The 19400-nt window shown below is 36.0% G+C and overlaps 1 protein-coding gene and 1 long non-coding RNA gene across 5 annotated transcripts in view; both read left to right on the top strand.

The window, feature by feature from the left end:
- LOC106793645 (RNA-binding protein Musashi homolog Rbp6) overlaps positions 1–19400 on the top strand; it is a 549523-nt gene that overhangs the window by 228514 nt on the left and 301609 nt on the right. The gene's annotated exons all lie outside the window — the stretch shown is intronic.
- LOC106793679 lies at positions 13579–19352 on the top strand. The gene is made up of 2 exons (XR_001382453.1): positions 13579–13643; positions 17975–19352. It is a non-coding gene; the product is annotated as an uncharacterized LOC106793679 (long non-coding RNA).

The raw sequence follows: 19400 nt of genomic DNA, 5'->3' as shown, positions 1-19400 counted from the left end.
GTAAAAGTCGAAGGAAATGAGAGACAAAAAGCAAAATCGAAAGAAGAATGTTATCACGATAATATTTGGGCCACAAATATCAATATCAGAACGTGCTTACAATTAATTGGTTAAAGTTTAACATACGATATGCGAGGAATCCGAATTTTAGCTTAGTCAAAATTGATTATTTTCTACACCATACAACGTTTCGTATTTTCTCCGTGATAAAGCTTTAGAAATGTAAGAACACCATAGTTGTTGAGACTATAACTAATCAATGAACACTTACGCGTCTCGTTTCAATAGATGTTTTCGACGATCGTAAACGTCAGCATTGCGTTCTGGAACGTTTTCATTAAACAAGATAATCTGTTTATTGCCATTACAACGATACATTGTTGGTAGTTCGTGCGTCATAACCTACCGAAAGCCATGAAGCTCTCTCTTCGGTCTCTCTCTCTCTCTATCTCTCTCGCACATGGTTCCGCTTAACCCTCGCAAACCTTGGCAAAACCGGTCATGAATAGTGCATGGTGGTGGTGTTCAGTATGGTACATGGATGCTGCACCACTATACTTGCTATATAACATAGCAAGCAAGCAGACCAGCTCTCTCTATCTCTCTCTCTCTCTCTCCCTCTCTCCCTCTATACTAAGTTCGTGTGTGAGTACAGAGCGAATTGAATAGTGGACGTCATGTAATATACAGGGTGTCCCACATGTTCCACCACGCGTCACGTCGTTTTGACTTAACATTATTTATGACTGCGAGTATGGATACGCCGAGAACTGGTGCTTGCTACTTCACCTCGTTCCTCCTCCTCCTCGCTTTTACTTCTCGCTCCATTTTCTTTATTTTTCTCTTCTCTTCTCTCTGCTTTCTATCCTCTTGCTTCGGTATAAAGCATATATACTCGTATATACATAGATCTATCCTACGTTATGAAACACGCTGCATATATATCCGCTTTTCTGTCTCTTCATTCGGCGTTAGAGATCTATTTGCTTTTCTAAATTTAAATGTAAGTCCTCTCTTTTCTTATCTTTTTTTTTTTCTTTCTTTTTCCTCTTTAACTCTTTATTTATTATCTTACGATTTTATTTGCTCGTCAAATTTCCAGTTATATATACTTTTGTATTAAATTTGATAGATCAGACTCATTTCCTTGTTTAACATTTTCATTTAACATTGCCGTATTTCGTATATCATCATATCATAAACAAGCTTACTTATGCAATTTGATATAGAATTCAAATGATTACCAACACGTACAAAAAGCCAGTTTACCCCCCCCCCCTCCCCCCAACTATCTATCTCTCTTTTTCTTTCCGACGATTAATTTACGTCGATGTATGTGAATTGCAACAATAGGTGAATGAATTTTTAAACCTTTTTTCGCTTGAACTATTGGTACTACTACACCATACACCGTCGTGTATGCATGCGTGTGTTCGCATTGCACAGCATCAGTATACGCGTCTTTTGTTCTTCGTGTTTGCCGCGGTGAATCATTAATCGGCATAACATTCGTCGAGTTCATTGTCACAGCGAGTTCTCGCACTACGGCGTTTCATTCAGCTCTCGACAACCGGAAATCGTGCGCGTTGCTATGAATAATTACGCGCGGTTTTACGAATAAACGCGGTGCGTTAAAGATACTACTCCCTTTACTTAAAAAATTAAAAAGGAATGTTGGTAAAAAAAAATATAATGTGAACGTGATTGTTTGATCGAATGAAATATTTAAATAAAAGTTCCGGTTGATTTAGTACTAAAAGGGTTATCGAAAATTACATTTAATAATACCTAATTTATTTTAGGTATAACTGTTGTATTACGAAAGTCATTATTAAATAGAATCATTGAAAGATATTAAAATTTACAATTTACGTGAATTTTCTTTTGTTTTAGTATATCTGATGCAATTAATGAAATATTAAAATATTTCATTAAACTGTACAAGCAAACGAGAATGAAAAGGAAATAAAATAAAATTATGAAAGAATTATTTGAGCATAAATACGATCAAAGGAGCGAGTAAAGTTGAAGATTTCAACTGGTCAATTAGCACGGTTTTGAAATTAAACTGCACGATATACTCAAATGTAATCTACTTAAATACTTTTTTAATAATAATGAAAGACGCGTGTTTTTTAACTGTGTACGATGTATGAAACTGTATACTGAGTTTTACAGAAATAGAAAAAGAGATGTTTTTTTCACAAAAGTACTAAAGTACTTAACATTCGTTATAACTGTTACAAGAATAATTTAATCTTTGCTATTAATTTTTATACTATTTTTACCGATTTATACTATTCTCTTTTCGGTATAAAATAAAAGTAATTTTAGTATTGTTATGCATTAGCATTCGAAATTAGTCCTAATCCAACAATCCTTTTTTTAATTAATCTTTTATGTGTACGATATCCCGTCGAATAATATTTATATACGAGCGTAAGGTGATTCCGTATGAAAAAATGAAAAAATAAGAATAAAATTTGTTCGCCCCAGGCTTCGTTTTCAAAAAATAAAATGAAGAATCAAGTTTAAAAATACGTTCAGTTTAAATTCAATTTCTGATAGAATATTATTCGTGGTCCGACGTGTGAAATTTTTTTCTGTTTGCAAATAATGTTGTTCGGCTTTAAACGTGTATGTGTGTGTGTGTTATTGCCGCAGGCAGTCAGTTTGCGTTCAGTTATCGAAACGACGAGTTACACAAATAAAAAATAACAACGATATGATCCGATTCTAAGTAACACTTTTAACTCCAATTATTGTCAAAAGTAAAATTTACGATATTGATACTTCAAAATTACAAGACTTAATCCAATCGATTAAATACGTTTATTTACATATATTTATTCATAGATAATTTCTTTTTTATTTCTTCTACAATATTATTTGTTCGACGGACAGTACTACTTAAACAATTATTCCTTTTACAAATCATTACAAACTTTGATATATATATACATTCAATCGATTTGTTTACACGAGTGAAGAAACTTTTCGCAAAAAAATATGAAAAATATTTCTTTTCGAGAGTTATTTTTATATAGGATTTTTGGTTTCTCATACGAACTGAGATAATCGCGATATAAATCGTTATATTCTAGGGCAATTCGACGCGATACTTTTACAAGGAAAACGTGATCGTTATAGTTGTCTAGAATACCGACAAAACCGATGGCAACAATACCGTGAAACATGCGATTCGATAAATAAACGTGCACGGTAAGCGAACGAAAGAGCAAACCCCTATTCGTATGAAGTTATTGATCTACGATCGTTGCTCAAATTTATGACCAGGAGTAATGTATTCGGAATGCGCTTTAACGATCGGGAACAACAGTCTCTGCAATCATTCTATAACGATTGCTTTTGTTTAAACTTTAATAAAAAAAAAGAAAAAAAAAGTAAGAACAATAGAATTCTCATCCATTCGAGAGAGGAAGAGAGAGAGAAAGAAAAGAAAAATCTCTTTTCTATCCTTTATTTTTGTAATTTATTAATTAAACAGAAACACACTATCAAACCGTATTCTATAAACAAAAAAGAAAAGAATAACATTCCTTACGTAAACTTGATGAAAACAACTTCTACACATTTTCAGAAAGTTTCATTAAAATCTGAATTTCCAGCTTGAGAATCTTTCCTTGTTAGTATCTCTTCCGAAGTAAAAGGAGGTCGAAGTAGAATTTCACTTAGCTTTATCCTTGACGTCGCGTACTGTCGTACGACGGTACTGTTTGGGTCGTGACAGCACGCGCGCGCGAGCGTGCAAGGGTATTTAAATAGTACATTACTGTTTTTAAAAAGAATATCCCGCCCTGGTTGCTTTTTATACGAACACGATGTGTGCATACTTTTTCACACAGGACTAGGATACGTGTGTGTATATATATGTACACATATATACCTACGAATATACACCCTTTTCTTTTTTTATTTTACTTGTCTGTGTGTGTTCGTCCTTCGCGATAATAACGGGTCGCATGAATGAAGGAAATATATATATGTATATATAATGTACTCACTTTCTCGTACGGTTGAGAAAAATTGCACACTTTTGAAAAAAGGATACAGAGAGAGAGAGAGAAAGGGTTTGAAAAAAAAAAGAAAAAAGAAAAGGTTGAAAAGATGACTATCGATGAACGAGGACAAAAAATGGGCTAGGGTTGTATACGACATAAGATACTCAGTGCTTTAGAAGAGGGTGGGTGGAAAACAAAAATAAGAGTCAAAAAAAAAAAAAGGATGACATTGGATTGGTTGGTTGGTGGTGGTGTGGTAGTAGTAGTAGTAGTAGTAGTAGTAGTATAGTTCAGTTGAAAGGAAGGGAGAAGAAGAAGCATCGATGAAGGTATGACGTGAGAGAAATAGAAACAAAGAAACAAAAAGAGAGAGAGAGAGACAGAGATAGAGTTAAAGATAGAAAAGGGGTGAGAAAAAAAGAAAAGAAACTACTGCCACCCTCGGCAGTAGCACTCAAAGTCAGGAATAAATAACAGTGTACGTGCCGCCATCCTACGGATCGTTTGAACAACGTTCTAGCAGCCTACAAACATTTTTAGTTAGCAACTTGTGATTCCCCCTAGACGACCCCATTCATTGACTCTCAATCTCGTGTCAAGAACAAAATCTTCGATAATTGACACTCTTATGTTCGTCGGATAGTATAACATACATTTGATCAGGAAAAATCTTTCGATCATTGTCGTGAAATTACCAATAATTTTTTTTCATTCGTGAAGAAAGAGTTTCTAAAGAAAAAATATTAATTATAAACGTTCTATACGTGAGTTAAATCTTAGCGAGAATCAACAAATATCTTTCTTTTAGTTAACACGCACATTTCAAGTAGTTTCAATCTTTTTTAATTCTTGATCTTTTATAGCTTTTTATACATAGCTCATACGTTACATTCACGCATAATAACGCATATTTAATTATGAAAACTTATGGCAACACTAAAAGAGGGATTGTTCGGTCTTTAAAATTTATTACATTTTTCTGACTCTCTTGCATACTATATTTTTGTCTACAGGCAAGGTTGCATATATATATAAAGAAATATGCATCGTCATAGTTCCATAGCTGTTAACCATTCGGTTGATTTTGATGAATCAAATTAGAATGGAAAAGCGATAATTACGAGGTTTCTAATAGCCGTTTTAAACGCGAACGAATGAGATCACTGTCCCTTTTGCTCTTTTCTACGGGTATCTCGGCAAGTAATGTAAACTGACTGACAAACGAAGGAAGGACCGAAATGGGATTGGAATGCACAATGGCTTTCGATGCCTGGAAGGAAAATGGTAGGGAGGGATTGGAAGAGGCAAATGGATCTTCTTCGTACCCCCTCGAGACCGGAAATGAATGAAATAGCTGCTAAACGAAAAAGGGTATTTTCACTTTTTCTTCTTCTTCTTCTTCTTCTTCCTCTTCTTCCTCTTTATCTTTCTCTTTTGTTTTTTCTTTTAAATCATCATGCTATTTTAAAAAAAGAATAGACCAGTATGATTTTATAAATTATATAATCTGTGAGTAACTTATGCGATCTAGCACAATTTGATAATATTTTTATGGTCTTGACAAACAATCGATTAAAAAAAAAAGAAAAAAATAGAAATAGAAAGAAAGACAGGAAAGAAGTCAGTTTTATTATCGTTGATCCCATTTCATGTCTCACTTAACATAAGAGGGGGAATAATGATTGCAGTAATGCCTGAGGATGATATGGCATTAGTATAAAGTACGATGGCTCTCGTATTTGTCAATACGTTGCTGTTGAAGACAGGGCACACCACCACCACCACCCTTTGTTTCGCGACCCTTCGTGAATTTACCTTTCGTCTGGGCACTCATCTTTCCTTCTCTCTTTCTCACCCTTTGATCTTCACTTTTTGGGGCTCCTCTATCAGCTTTCAGTTGAATTTTCAATAAAGTATCCGATTCGTTATTTATATTCTATTTTAGGATTTATTGTTAATAATATAAAAATAATACAGAGTATTTTTCACGTTTGTTTTTTTATCTTCAAAAAAAAAAAAAAAATCAGTATGTCATTTAGATTTAGAGATTTATTCGGGATTGTAAAAAAAAAAATCGATCGTAACCTTCTATTGATAAGAAAAAGACCACACCCCTTTGCTAACGTGGTGGTAGTATGTCGTGTAAATTCGAATAACGACGACGTAGAATAAGTTGAGTGGAATGAAGACATCTCAATCGACTCGTAAACAATAATTCTAGGTTTTTAGTGCATAAAGAAAGATCGTGGTGTGCTCTGGAGAGCATTAAATATTGCAACATTTTGTGTGAGACGTTAAACACACTGGCTTATATAGGTTTATGATAGAACGATCAAATACAGGGGAGGAAGAAACGAGTGTCTAACTTTTACGGTCCACTACAGTTTAAATATACCATTTAAACAGTTATCTTTTCTTTAACTCGAAGAACGAAGGAAACGCTTTAATTCTTATCTCGTCGAAATACGTTAAAAACCATGACGTTAAAAACACGACACACATCACTTGTACTACTACTATACACTGTATATAAATTTATCTAAAGTTCATTTCGTGCCTTTGTGTGTCGTTTCTATGTAAGCTTTTACGTTATACGACAAGGGGGTTCATTAGATAAAGAACGAACGGTGTTCTTAAAGAGAAAAAGGAAAGAAAAAAGGAAAAGAGTAAAAAGGGAGAATATACATAGGACAAAAATGCAATAAAATGGATGAAGTTCTTTCGGTTCTTACTAGGAACACACAGCTTTTGAACGGAGAACGGAGCCAGCCCGAATTTTTTTTTTTTTTTTTTTTTTTTTCTTTTTTTTTTTTGCTCAATGCAGCACCACCTGCGAGGATCCTCGACAATGGTGCAATATTCAAACCCTTACTCTGAATCCGTAGGGTGGCACACATACCCACTACTACTACTACTACTACTACCATCTCTCCCTTAACTGTTCTTTCCTCCGACCCTTCTGATGCGCTTAGCCGTGGTGCTCTCTTCCTCTTAGCTCGTTCCTACCAACGCTGATCCATATGTAACGCGAATGAATATTCAACCCCACTAGAAGACTACCACCACCACCACCCCCATCATCGTCTCTCCTATTCCCTATCATAGCACCTTTATCGTCGACGATGGAGAATAGGAGAATGTCAACGACAATGACGACGACGACGACGACGAAGACGAAGATGAAGACGAGGACGAGGACGACGAGGACGACGAGGACGAGGACGAGGAAACCTAGTCTTCGTCTGGTTGGCAATGGTACGAGCTTTCTCACTCCAAAGCTTCTGGAGCCACAAGATCTTAAGTGCACTGATAGCACGAACGCCGAGCTATTTAGCAAACCATCTCTCCTCCGCAACTCCCAACAACAAGCAACCAACCTCGGTTCTTTATCCTATTTGCACGATGACGATAAAGTTCGATAAATAGGTTCATGAAAGTGTCACTAAGAAGACGACAAGGCAAATAGTAATCCTTCTTTCTCAATGAGATACTTCGGGTGATTAATCCCTGATAATTCGTATAGAAAGGTCAAATCAATTTGGTAAATTTGCTAATGAATCTTTACTTTACGCGAAACAAATCATTCGGTCGTTGTTAACGAGCACTGATCGAAACTAGAGGAATGAAGAATCAAGCTTTGACTACACAGAGAAATAGTGATTGATTAAAGATTCTATGAGTCGGTCGTAGGATGCGTTAACGAACAACCAGCAACTACGGAAGGAAGATTTACATCGGTTTACAATTCCTTAACGGTGTTGTACACCGTGTAGCTCTGGCCACGTAGTAGAAACCTTCCAGGCGCTTTTAGCTATGTAAATACTTCTCAAACCTGGGGAAATACCTATCTTTGCCATTCGGAGTGTTTTGTTGAATAGTGGCTTCAGTGTGTTAACAATGTCAAGGAAAATCTAAAATATAACTAAGATCGAAATCGTTAGTAACTCTTCGAATATCTTATTTCCTCCACCCATTAACGTAATCAAATTGTTAAACAGTCATTAGAAGAAAACATCATCTCTCATTTGGAGATTTATATATTTGTTTTGCAGGAACCATAAGTCAGCTAGATTAAAGTACGCTCTTCAGTCTCATTTATACGATTATACTCGATCGATCGATCGATCGATCGATTTATCGTCTCCCTGGTTTATTCTTTTTCATTTAGAGTGGGATCGATTGGGAAAGAGAGATAGATAATCTTCTAGCTTTTCGCGAACTCACGATGAGATCTTTCTACGCGAGCATCGAGCTGGAATAAAATTGGCTTCGCTTTAGCGACGCTTATTTGGTTTACGGACGATAGCACCCGACTACTAAACGATCCCGCACAAACGTGTTTACCGCGAAACTTCTATCCGGGAACTTCCACTTCCTCTGTTATATATATATATATATATATATATATATATGTATATATATATGTATATATATATACACTAACAGGAGAAATTCACGATTTATTGAGTCGACAATTCACAAATTTTCATCGAATTTATAGGATCGAATGGCGTGACAAAGTACCACGCGTAAATCACGAGATAATCGTCTCTGGTTGTTCTCTCTTACCTTACGATTCTTTTCATTATAAAATGATTCGTGTATTTTTAACTTCGAAAACGTGGGATGAATTATTCAATCATAAATCACACATTTGATAACTTTAAATAGAACTTGTCGAAGGACATTGAAAATATATGTTAATAAACTTCTCACGTATTTCAGATAATTGATTTTATTTTCTAAAAAAAGTATATGTAATTTGTCGCAAGCGTACGTGTGCATACATATTTATTGTATTAATTGTTTCAATCTTATACTTTAATCAAAGGATTACTTTTTTGATATAACAGTCAAGTAACTTTAATAGTTGGTCGATATAAACATTTGTCTTTTACGATAGCACGATTCCATAGTGTAATATCTTTTAAGTTATATCCAAAATCCAGTACTTGATCTCGAGGGATTGAGTCAAACCAGACATCATAGAACGATCGATCGGTTTCTTCTTCTTCTTCTTCTTCTCCTTCTTCTTTTTCTTCTTCTTATTCTCTGCTATCACGAATACCACCACCTTGTCGTTCTCGAGCAAAGAAAAGGAGCTTTGAGGAACTCGAGAGGATTCGAGGTTTTTAGTAGAAACGCGCTTGGAAGAAGTTGATGGGAAGAAGAGCCCAGCCAGTCAGCCAGCAGCAGCAACAGCAGCATCACGACATCGGGTTAAAATTTATGGCAGTTCGGTGAGATTTTATGCTATGGTCTTCGTAGAAATTGTTTTACGCAAAACATTTATCGTTTTCTATTTCTCAGATACGAACGTATAAATAGTTGATTTTGTTCACACGCATACGATCAATCATTTTTTTCTTTTCTTTGTTTGTTACCCCTTTGTATTATTATAACGAAAGTTTATTTTTTCGCGTCAATCGATGACAATGCGATGATATTTAATAAATTTCGAAGATGGGACTAATTTAAAGAAAGCGTACCACGCGAAATGGGGAACGAAGGGCAAAAATTTCATTCGAGCAAAGTTACTACTCGACGGCTCTTTTTCTTCCTCCTCCTCCTCCTCCTCCGAGTTAATGAATTTTGGAAGCTGCTTCTTCTTCCTTCGTTAAAATTAGACGACTTGAAAATTTTACGCAAGGACAATTCGAGCGAAATGACTGGCGTAAAAGCAGCAGAAAGTAAAGTAAGGTTCAAGGAGTAATGTGCGTTAGAGGAAAGAGAGTAGAAATGTGTGTTGGAGCGAGAAAAGGGAATGTGATATGACATGTTAAATCATATGTGTGTGCTGGCCGAAGAATGGGGACGTGCGTCAGAGGACGAGATTACGTTTCTGGAAAGTAAAAACCGACTATTCATCCGTGTTCTCCTCCGTGCGGATTAGCTTTCATAGCCCTTTGTCGGGAAATTACAAGGGACTTTATACAATAGCTCTTTTCACGTTCGGATTGTCTATGTTCTTCTTGCGATTCATTTTTTCTCTTTTTCCCTTTCCGTTTCCGTTCCCGTTTTTCTTTCCATTTCTTCGATTTTGTTTTTATCCCATTTTAATAAATTATACAATTTAGTTTTTTGATTAAAATTCTACCGTATATACGTAATTAAACGTAGGACCAACAACAACACCATTTGTGTACATATCCTTTTAATTTTCTTACATTTTGAATATTATTACTGAGATATATATGTATATGATTACATAATTATTAAACGTAAGAAAAATAATTGACGAAATTAAGAAAGTAGAAAGAATAAATATGTTTAAGAATAACAAGTCCAATGAGAGAATTTCATCAATTGTTGAGACGACCAACGTGAAATATTTTATTAGATAAACGAGAAAGTTACGCACCACAGTTGACGTTATAAAACAGAAGGGAAGAGAATACTCCCCGTCATATCTCGCGTAATTACCTACTTTATCACTGGAAGGTATGTGCCATTTGTTCGAGGCGTCTTTCAGAGAGAGGAAGCTTAAAAAAGAAAAGAGAAAAGGGAAAAGAAAAGGACGAGATGATTCGTCGTCGTCGTCGTCGTCGTCGTTGTTGTCGCCCGTTGTTGTCGCAGTCATCTCGAGAAAAATCTTTCGCCTTGTTTCTTTCGGTCCTTCGTCTTCGACGTGTCCGGGATTCGAGCTTAAACTACGAAAGAGAAAGAGAAAGAGAAAGAGAAAGATGAAAGAGTAAGCGAATGAAAAAGAAAAAGAAAAAGAAAAAGAGAAAACCAAGCGGGGGATGATAATCGGGGAAAGGACGAAAGAACACTCGTGGTATTCCCGGTATCTCTGGTTTGCTTTGTCCGAATTTTTGTGTCCATTTATCTGCACATCCGTTCTCCTCCGGGCTGCTCGGTAAACCCTCCGTTCAACTCTCAGAGTATCTTCTACCGGTTACGTACGTCCTTTTCTGCCAACTGGCCCTTTCATTCCGAAAACCAACGCATGTCCCGACGAGATCTCAAGTCCGAAAATGCCATTGTTTTTTGCCAGAGTAGTAGCAGGACAGTAGCATCAGTAGTAACAGTAGCAGCAGCAGCAAGTACAACCACCACCGGTCTTCTTCTTCTTCTTCTTTTAAGCGTGATTGCAATTTCTACGAGCTTTTTCAACCCCTCTCTTTTGCCCTCTTCTCTTTTCTATCTCTTATCGAACTACTTTTTCTCTTCTGACCAACCGAGAGACAAGAGATTTTTTGTTTTTTGCATTAACACTAGGCAAAGAAGAAAAAGTGTGCTGATTATTTGTTGATCGTTTCTTCTCAGCTATTGTTTTTCATTTGATACACACCAATGGATTCGTTTCGATCGAGTAAATATATATTCCACGACAATATATCGCGGTATATACATTTAGCATATTTTTACCTTCGTAGAATTGAGACTGAGGTATAAGGTCAGAGGCAAATCGGAAATACACAAAAATGCCAATTGTCTGTCTGTCTGTCTTCTTCTTCTTCTGTTCTTCTTCCTTACATATGGCCTTGTCAGCCGTAAGTAATGGAAGTTGCTCGACCGATGTGGCATTAACTCTGCCATTTTCGAGTCAAGGCGCTCTGGCTCCTTTCGAAGCTTTTTAAAACTTGTTCCCTCCCCCTTCCTTCCTCCTCTACCACCTCTCTTCCTCTCTTCTTTCCTTTTATCGGCTTCCATTACTCCCTTAAGAAATCGAAGAAATGTTTCGCGTCACCGTCCCCCTTTTCTGCCATCACCCACCGTCTCACCATTTCTCTGCTTGCCTTCTACCTTCGTCCCCCCAACCCCCTTACCCCCTTACCCCATATCCCCCCTGTTCCCCGCCCCATTCTTTTCATCGCACACCGAACCTTGTTTCTCACGATTTTTCCTGAAGGTTAAGAAAAACTAAAGAGAAACGGGGCCGGGTATAAGTCCCGGCTAAAATGCAAACTTTCCAACTTACGAAGACCGTCTGACGCGGACCATTTTTTGTTCCTCAGTAGAGTCGTCTCTTTTGATAAATACGAATTTGTTGGATGCTTTCTGGCAAGCATCGAGAAAGTCTACCGAATAGCTAGTAGAAACAGGAAAACTAAAAGTAAAAAGTGTAAACGTTTCCTGGAAACTTCGGCTTGGTAAAACTTGATAGAATTCTTTTACGAGTGATAAGATATTATTATTTTCATGTCGAATAAATCTTATTCCTAATAAATATATAACACAATCGCGTACCGATTAGTCGTTTAACACGATTCTTAAATCTTCCTTAAATTTGTTTAATAATCACTGTTATTTAATATGCAATACGATAAGCGTTTTATTTCTGTTTGGAAAAGCAAGTTCCTAAATTTATTAAGAAGACCAGACATTGTTTTACTTGGAGTTACAATATGACTTGAACAAGAGAGAGAAAGAGAGAGAGATGTTCTTGTATAAGGAAGAAGGGTCGATACATCGGTTTGATAAAATAACAAAGACAAACATAATTATTGAGGCGCTATTAATCAAAAAGCTTCGAAAACGCGAGGCGTAGGGTAAGGGGTTGCATGACTCGGTAAAGAGTATCGGTGATGATACAAGTGTATATGTATGATAGTAGTAGCTCTATGTCTAAAGGAGAATAGTTAGGGCGGGTGATGAAGGGAAATGGTGGTCTTCGCGAACGACATCGATCCTTAGGTCACCAACTCGTAAGGTTGGCGGCGGTGATCGATCGTTTTAGGGTTACCGCAAACACACGGGACACGCTCTGGTTCAACTCCCTTCGGTTCGACCCCACAGACGCAGTGATCTTGACGGCCTTTGATACCGCTTCATGAATGTGCAAAGTAGGCAGCAGCAGCACCACCAGCACCAGCACCAGTAGCAGCACAGCCTTCTCTCTTTTGGATTCTCTCCTTCTAGTAGAACATGAGAAGTTCTCTTGGTCCTAGAGAGATCCCTTCGTCGTCTCCTTCATTTTCCATTATGAAAGAGAGAGAGAGAGAGAGAGAGAGAGAGAGAGAGAAGTACCGGAGAAAGATCTGCTGCCGGTCGTCTTTCCACGCATTATCAAGAAACAATGGCTGTTTTGCCTGACTTCATCCGACTTTGATCGTACCGCACAGCAACATTACGAAAAGTTTGTCTTACTCCGGAAGGGTCTTTTGAACACGCCCTCGCCCTTCTTCCTCACCTCTCCCTCGTCAAAATTTCATCCTGATAGAGTTCTTTGACGAATCCCTTACTACTATCGGGGGCACATCCAATCTCTTCTTTTTCTTGCAACCGGCCCTCATCAACGACCAGTTTTACACAAATACAAAATCGCGACTGTTGTAATCAGATGTCTCTCAGATGTACATATATTTCAAGGAATAATTTGCAATTTTTTTTTTATTCATTTTGACAATAATTACTTCAGAAGACTATTATCATCACCGTTTTAAATCTTTTCGAAAAGGGTTCAGAACTTCTGCGATTCTTCCTTTCAATACAATCGCAATAGAAACTTTGAAGAACTACGAAAGATGGTCACAGTGCTTTCGCGCGTTAACTACCGAGGAATTAGTTTCACCGTTCCGAGACTCGGCAAGAGTTTCTCACGAATTTTACGTTCTTCGATCAACCGGTTACTCGAGAACGGACGGGTCCATTTTACGCTCAATTTCCGCAAGTCAGGTGGGGGAAAATGCTTTTCAATCTTATATTCTCCTACCCACGTTAGTTTACCCACCTCAAAGTTCGAGAAATTACCGAATAAATTTCTACATGGTCAAATCGACACTGCGCGTCGTGTGAAAAAAAAATGTTTTTTTCCTTTTCAGTCGTGGAAAAATTTGGCAAGTTTTGATATCCATTACTATATCCTCGAACACATCCGCTTAAGGATGTTTTTCCTGTTTGGAAAGGACGAGTTGATGTCATTAGCGCGTCTCTGACCAATCCCCATCAGTCATATTTATCCGTTGACGACAAGGGAATTCGCAGTGCGGCAACTCAGATTGATGGATCCATCCGTTTCTCGGTTATATCCTCCTTCGCACTCGAGGGGATGAAAACCAACCCCTCGATATCTGGTAAACGTAAGCGCGTATATTCTTGGCGCGGTCTAGCAATCTACCGGCCATTAGGTTTCAAATCGTTACACGGGCTAGACTCGGACATTAGGAGGCATTTATGTGTACGTCATCGTGATCATGATTTACGAGATATCGTTTAAATGTACGTGCACCTCCAATTCTACACGTGTGTTAACCCTTTAATGGATTTTCTTCAAGAACGAAGGAAGATGCGTTATATCGTCGATAGAAATGTATATATGTGTGTATGTATGTTCTTTTTCTTTGAGATAAAAAATCACTCCTAATCGTGATATTATGCACGGTAACTTCTTTAATTTCAAGATATCAATTGCTCCTGTCGTATTTGATCTTAACTATTTCAATTTTTATAAAATGCGAAAAAGTATGGAAGTAGTGAAAATCTATGGTCACAACAACCGGTGTTTTTTCATAAAATAGAAATAAAAGATTTTCTCGAAACAGGTATATATTTAAGCTAAATCGATTGTTCGATTTTGTTCGCGCGACAATTTGTTCTTATTTTTGTATTTTTCTGTATTTTTTTTTTTTAGTTTAAAATGAATAAATCGCGATAAGAATGGCAAAAATAAAAGAAAAGTATCGTACGTTTAGCGTCCGATGAAAATAACTAGCTGGCTGGCTTAGCTTAGCTTCGAATCAATTCGTATTCATTTAGCGCAGGTGTTGCTAACGGTGAAAAATTGTCCTTACCTTTTTTCGTAGCGCTTTTGTGCGGGCTAGCGAAAGACGCTCGTTACTTCGTATATCAGCAAACGATGCTGCTGCTCGAGAAGGGTAGATACAGTAGGTGGTACTTTCGAATGATTTATCGTCTACGACGTTCGTTTAGTTTCGTTTCGTTTCTTTAATAAATATAGCCAGCTTAGAGTTTTGTCGCGTGGGTTCCAACGATTTTGAACCTCTTTTTCGCGCTTTTTTTGGGGGGTCACGTCAACGTTCTAGCTAAATTCGCAGTTATCATCAAAACGAATTTCAAACGTTAACCCCATTCTCTCTCTCTCTCTCTCTCTCTCTCTCTCTCAAAGGTTATTTCCTAGATATTTCCGGATTGTCATTGGTAATCGTACTACGGTTGCATAGGTATGTACGATCCGAACAGCAAATATCGTTCTACCTGACAGGACATGTACGATCATGCTATTCTCTCTCTCTCTCTCTCTCTCTCTCTCTCTCTCTCACGGTCGAGTATACTAATCCAATTATTTGCTCGACAAATATGTATCACACCTCAACTATTTATCGCGCGTCCGTATCGATTGATTTAAGCTTTGAAAATCGATCCTAATTTCGGAATATTGTTTCGCTAAATCGCGATCGAAATGTATCACCTATGAAAATAATTCAACAACTAACGGCATACTATGAAAGTTTTCTCTTACATTTATGTTTTACAAAATTTTTTAAAGAAAAAAAAAAAATAAAACATCTAACATTTTATGTTACTTTGTTATGATGCATTGGACTACGAAAGATAGAACTTGCTTTTCTTTGTCTATCCTAAGGGACTAAGAAAAAGTTCTCATAAGTACAGAACTTTGCATTTATGTTCTTATGCATCTCGTGCTTAAGATATAAAAACGAACTTTGAATAAATGAAAATATGAGGAAAATGTTGGATAGTATAACGTAGATAGAGAAAACATCTGTCATTTTATAGATGAAATTTTATTATTACAATTGTTGTGTCAACGTCTAAATAACGAAACTACACACAATTCCTCGTATTTTCCTATCAAATGGTATATTTAAGCATCGTGTTATCATTACCAGTCGATAAAGCCACCTGCAACCAAAGTTCGGCGACAAGATTTTTAGCATCGATGAAATCATACGAATTGCTAGTACTGGAGTAAAGTACGAGCTCGTTTAATAAATGCGTCCTACTTTCTGAACTTTTGTATTTTACGAACTGATTGAATCGTTCTAGGTACGTGTCCCTTTAACGAATCTCTCCCAAACTTTAGACTGAACGCGAATTTGCTTTTCTTACTTAACGAATTTCACGTTAACACACGAATCCTATTGATTAGTCGCATGACTTTAGCGTAACGATTGGTCAAATAATTCCTATTCATAGTAACGTCTAACACTTGAAATATTAAGAAAATTTCTATTGTTAAATGTCGATTCTCAAATGATTCAGTTGAAAAGAATTTTTGTCAGTTTTTAATGTTCTAAATTGCATTTAATATTCTACCTGCGTCGGGTTGCGCCCTCTCGTGACCCGAGTTGCTACATTGCACTATGATGGTGGTTACTAACGTGCATCGGTTCGATCTTTTCGAGAAACTGTTTTCTTAATGCAAGATAGAGACACGCCCTTCTTTGTATCGATATCGATCGAATGCTCGTTCATTTTGTATTTTATACGTTACGTTCTAGCATTTATACCGATGAAAGTACGCTCGATCATTCTTCTTTCTCTTTCACCCTTTCTCATACACTTATTCTCTTTATTTAAATGCCTTTTTTTATTCGATGCAAGAAATGATGTAGTTTATTCCTTATATGTTAATTGTCATTTTACTGGACACTGTTACGTTGTCAAAATATACGAGACGAATGTTCATGAATTTTACCCTGGTCAACATTTTTTTTTATAATATTTTTGATACCGATACTACTCGACATGACTAACACCCTTTCCCCAAATTCACATGTTCACCTCATTACATACTTTTGCAATTTTTATTTAGTATTGAACTGACGAGATTTTCTTAAGTAATATTTGCAAAAGATTTTATTAAGCTATTTCGTTGTATTAACTAACTAACTTCAGCTCAATCTTTTCGCAATAGAGAAATTCGCCGTAATCGAGAACTCTATATTACCCTCCTCCTCCCTCCGTATAAAAATTCACGTCAACGCAAACCTTGAAAAAGTACGATTGCTCGTTGAAAAACTTTTCCCTTTATTCTTTACGATCTAGAACTCTTCCAACAAAGTCTAGTATTCTTTTTTCTTCTTCCTTTTTCTTCTTTACTTTTTTTCTTTCCTTTGCCTTTCAACAAATTATAAAATTTCTCGAAAAAAAATATCGTTCTTTCGCTAGTCCAATACTAATTTCTGCGACGAATTATATTTAATCAAGTATCGATTATTCGAAAAAGCCAACAAATTATTAATCTTATTAATATCTTAGACGATACAAATTAATTTATCAGTGATACAAATGTTACAAAATAAACCAAAATAGTCGAGCATATATATTTAAAAAAACGCGTGTTTTCTTGTATTCCCATTTTATACTCTCAGCTTTCATAGTAGCGTTTTAGTTGCGCAATTTGCCAATGCAGATAAAATGACAAAAAAAATGTTCTTCTAGCTGCATATCATAGAATATATATATACTTATATGTACTATAGAGACTGATGTTGATAAACGATGCGCCTCTGCTAGTTTCGTATATAATTGACCTCGTACTTGAGTATGGCGTGCATTTTGAAGGTAGCAAGATCACTTGCTTTCCAATTAACATTCAGGTATGCTAATACGAAGCGAGATCGCTTGTGTAACATCAATTTATAAAATAATAGTGTCATTTATCATAGACTTGCTGTTACTGGTATACCACCATCGAACTTTGGATTTCAAGATATTGCGATAGGACTATCTTGAACAACAATTCATGTTAATAATTATCGTCCGATGTTTAGACATTACGAAAATATAGTCTCATCGGTTTACTAGAGATGTTTTTTTATTTTTTTGTCTTATTTTTCTATTTTTTCTTTTTCCTTTTTTTTTTCTTATAAATGTATCTCTTCCTACCACATTATACTTTGCCTAATATTATATGAGAGTAGAGAGAAAAGATGGGAAATTCAACGTTTAATGGGTTTAATTATTTATTGGTAGCATTAATCAGCCCGTTGTTATTAATTCATCGTTTCCCTTTGTTCCAGGTAAGTGCTTCGTCGGGTGGGCAGCCTGCCCGCAGCCACGGAAATCGCTTTTACGCGGTAAGTCGGTCGATTGCGAATCAACCGGTTACAATTAATGGAAATTCTCCCTCCGCGTGAGGAAAGCGAGTACCAGAGGTACTACTACTCTCGTCTGGGTAATGAAACTCCTACCATGGATATCTCCCGTCAAATTCCAGATATAATTATTTATTAATTTAACTGTACCATTTTCGAGCGTTATAACGTTGCCCGACGGTTTGAGAAATTTGAACAAATTGCGAAACGTTATAGAATATTTTTACCTTTTCTTTTATTTTCTGTATTATCGTTACAATTATACTCTTCTCTTCTGATCTCGTAAAAATTTAACAATCGTGGAATAATTATTTTTCTTTCTTTTTTATTCTTTCTCTCTCTCTCTTTTCACGATAGATAGATTCATAATTAATGAAAAGATTATTACGGTAATAATATTATTAATTAACGATTAAACCATCGAGTTAGTTACTAACTATTTATACGTTTGAGAAATGGTTCGGAATATTGGTTAAATACGTTTCAAGTTTGTCCATGATTTCGAACTACCCGAGTTCGTAATTTCTTTTGCAAAAGAAATTCGATTACTGCGTTTACCTTAGTGACAACAACTTGAAAATATCGTCTTTAATCGCATCCATGGAATTTAGGAAAGCTTTTAAACTCATACTCGTTTACTCGACAATACCTTTTACTTTATTCCTCATAGCAATTTTTACGTCAAAGTATTGTATCGTAGTTTTGTTGATTCGTACGGGTGTTGTTAGACGTAGTTTTTTTTTCTTTTCTTTTTTTTTTCTTACAATAGAGAAGAAAAATAACTTATTTTTAGAACGTATCGATAAACTTCCGATGCATTTTCTCGCGATATATGCATAACTTTTAAGCGATAATATCGATGAATAAAATATAAGAATACAATGTATGATATAGAAATGAAAAATATTAAATGAAAAAAAGGGTATTCTTATAATTTATAATCGACATCGAAAAAAAAACAATATAGATTGATTATTTCGTTTCTTTTTTCGAACTTATCTAAACATAAAAATATTAGTCTCTCTTATGGGAATAATAATTTCCTGTAAAGTGTTATTAGACATCAAAAATTTCTAGTTCATAAAGTCGAGTATAAAGCATCGTTTCGTTATAAACGTTTTGAAAGGGTCGGATCAAACTCGCTTTTTTATATTTTTCTCTTTTTCCTTTGCCTTTTTTCTTTTATACGCCTCAACGAATAAGTTGGAAATTGAAGCTAAAATCATCGATTTACACTTTCTCTAGTGAAGTTGAACATCGGCCAAAGGAAATAAAAGAAGAGGTGGAATGATGGACCGGGGAAGAAAAARAAAAAAAAAAAAAAGAAAAAAAGAATAAAGAGATGGACGAG

This window comes from Polistes canadensis, unplaced genomic scaffold (assembly GCF_001313835.1).
Source record: "Polistes canadensis isolate GaletaPanama2010 unplaced genomic scaffold, ASM131383v1 scaffold_1, whole genome shotgun sequence".
NCBI classification, from domain to species: domain Eukaryota; kingdom Metazoa; phylum Arthropoda; class Insecta; order Hymenoptera; family Vespidae; genus Polistes; species Polistes canadensis.
Note: the sequence above shows the minus strand (reverse complement) of the source record. Positions and strands in the feature narration are given on the sequence as shown.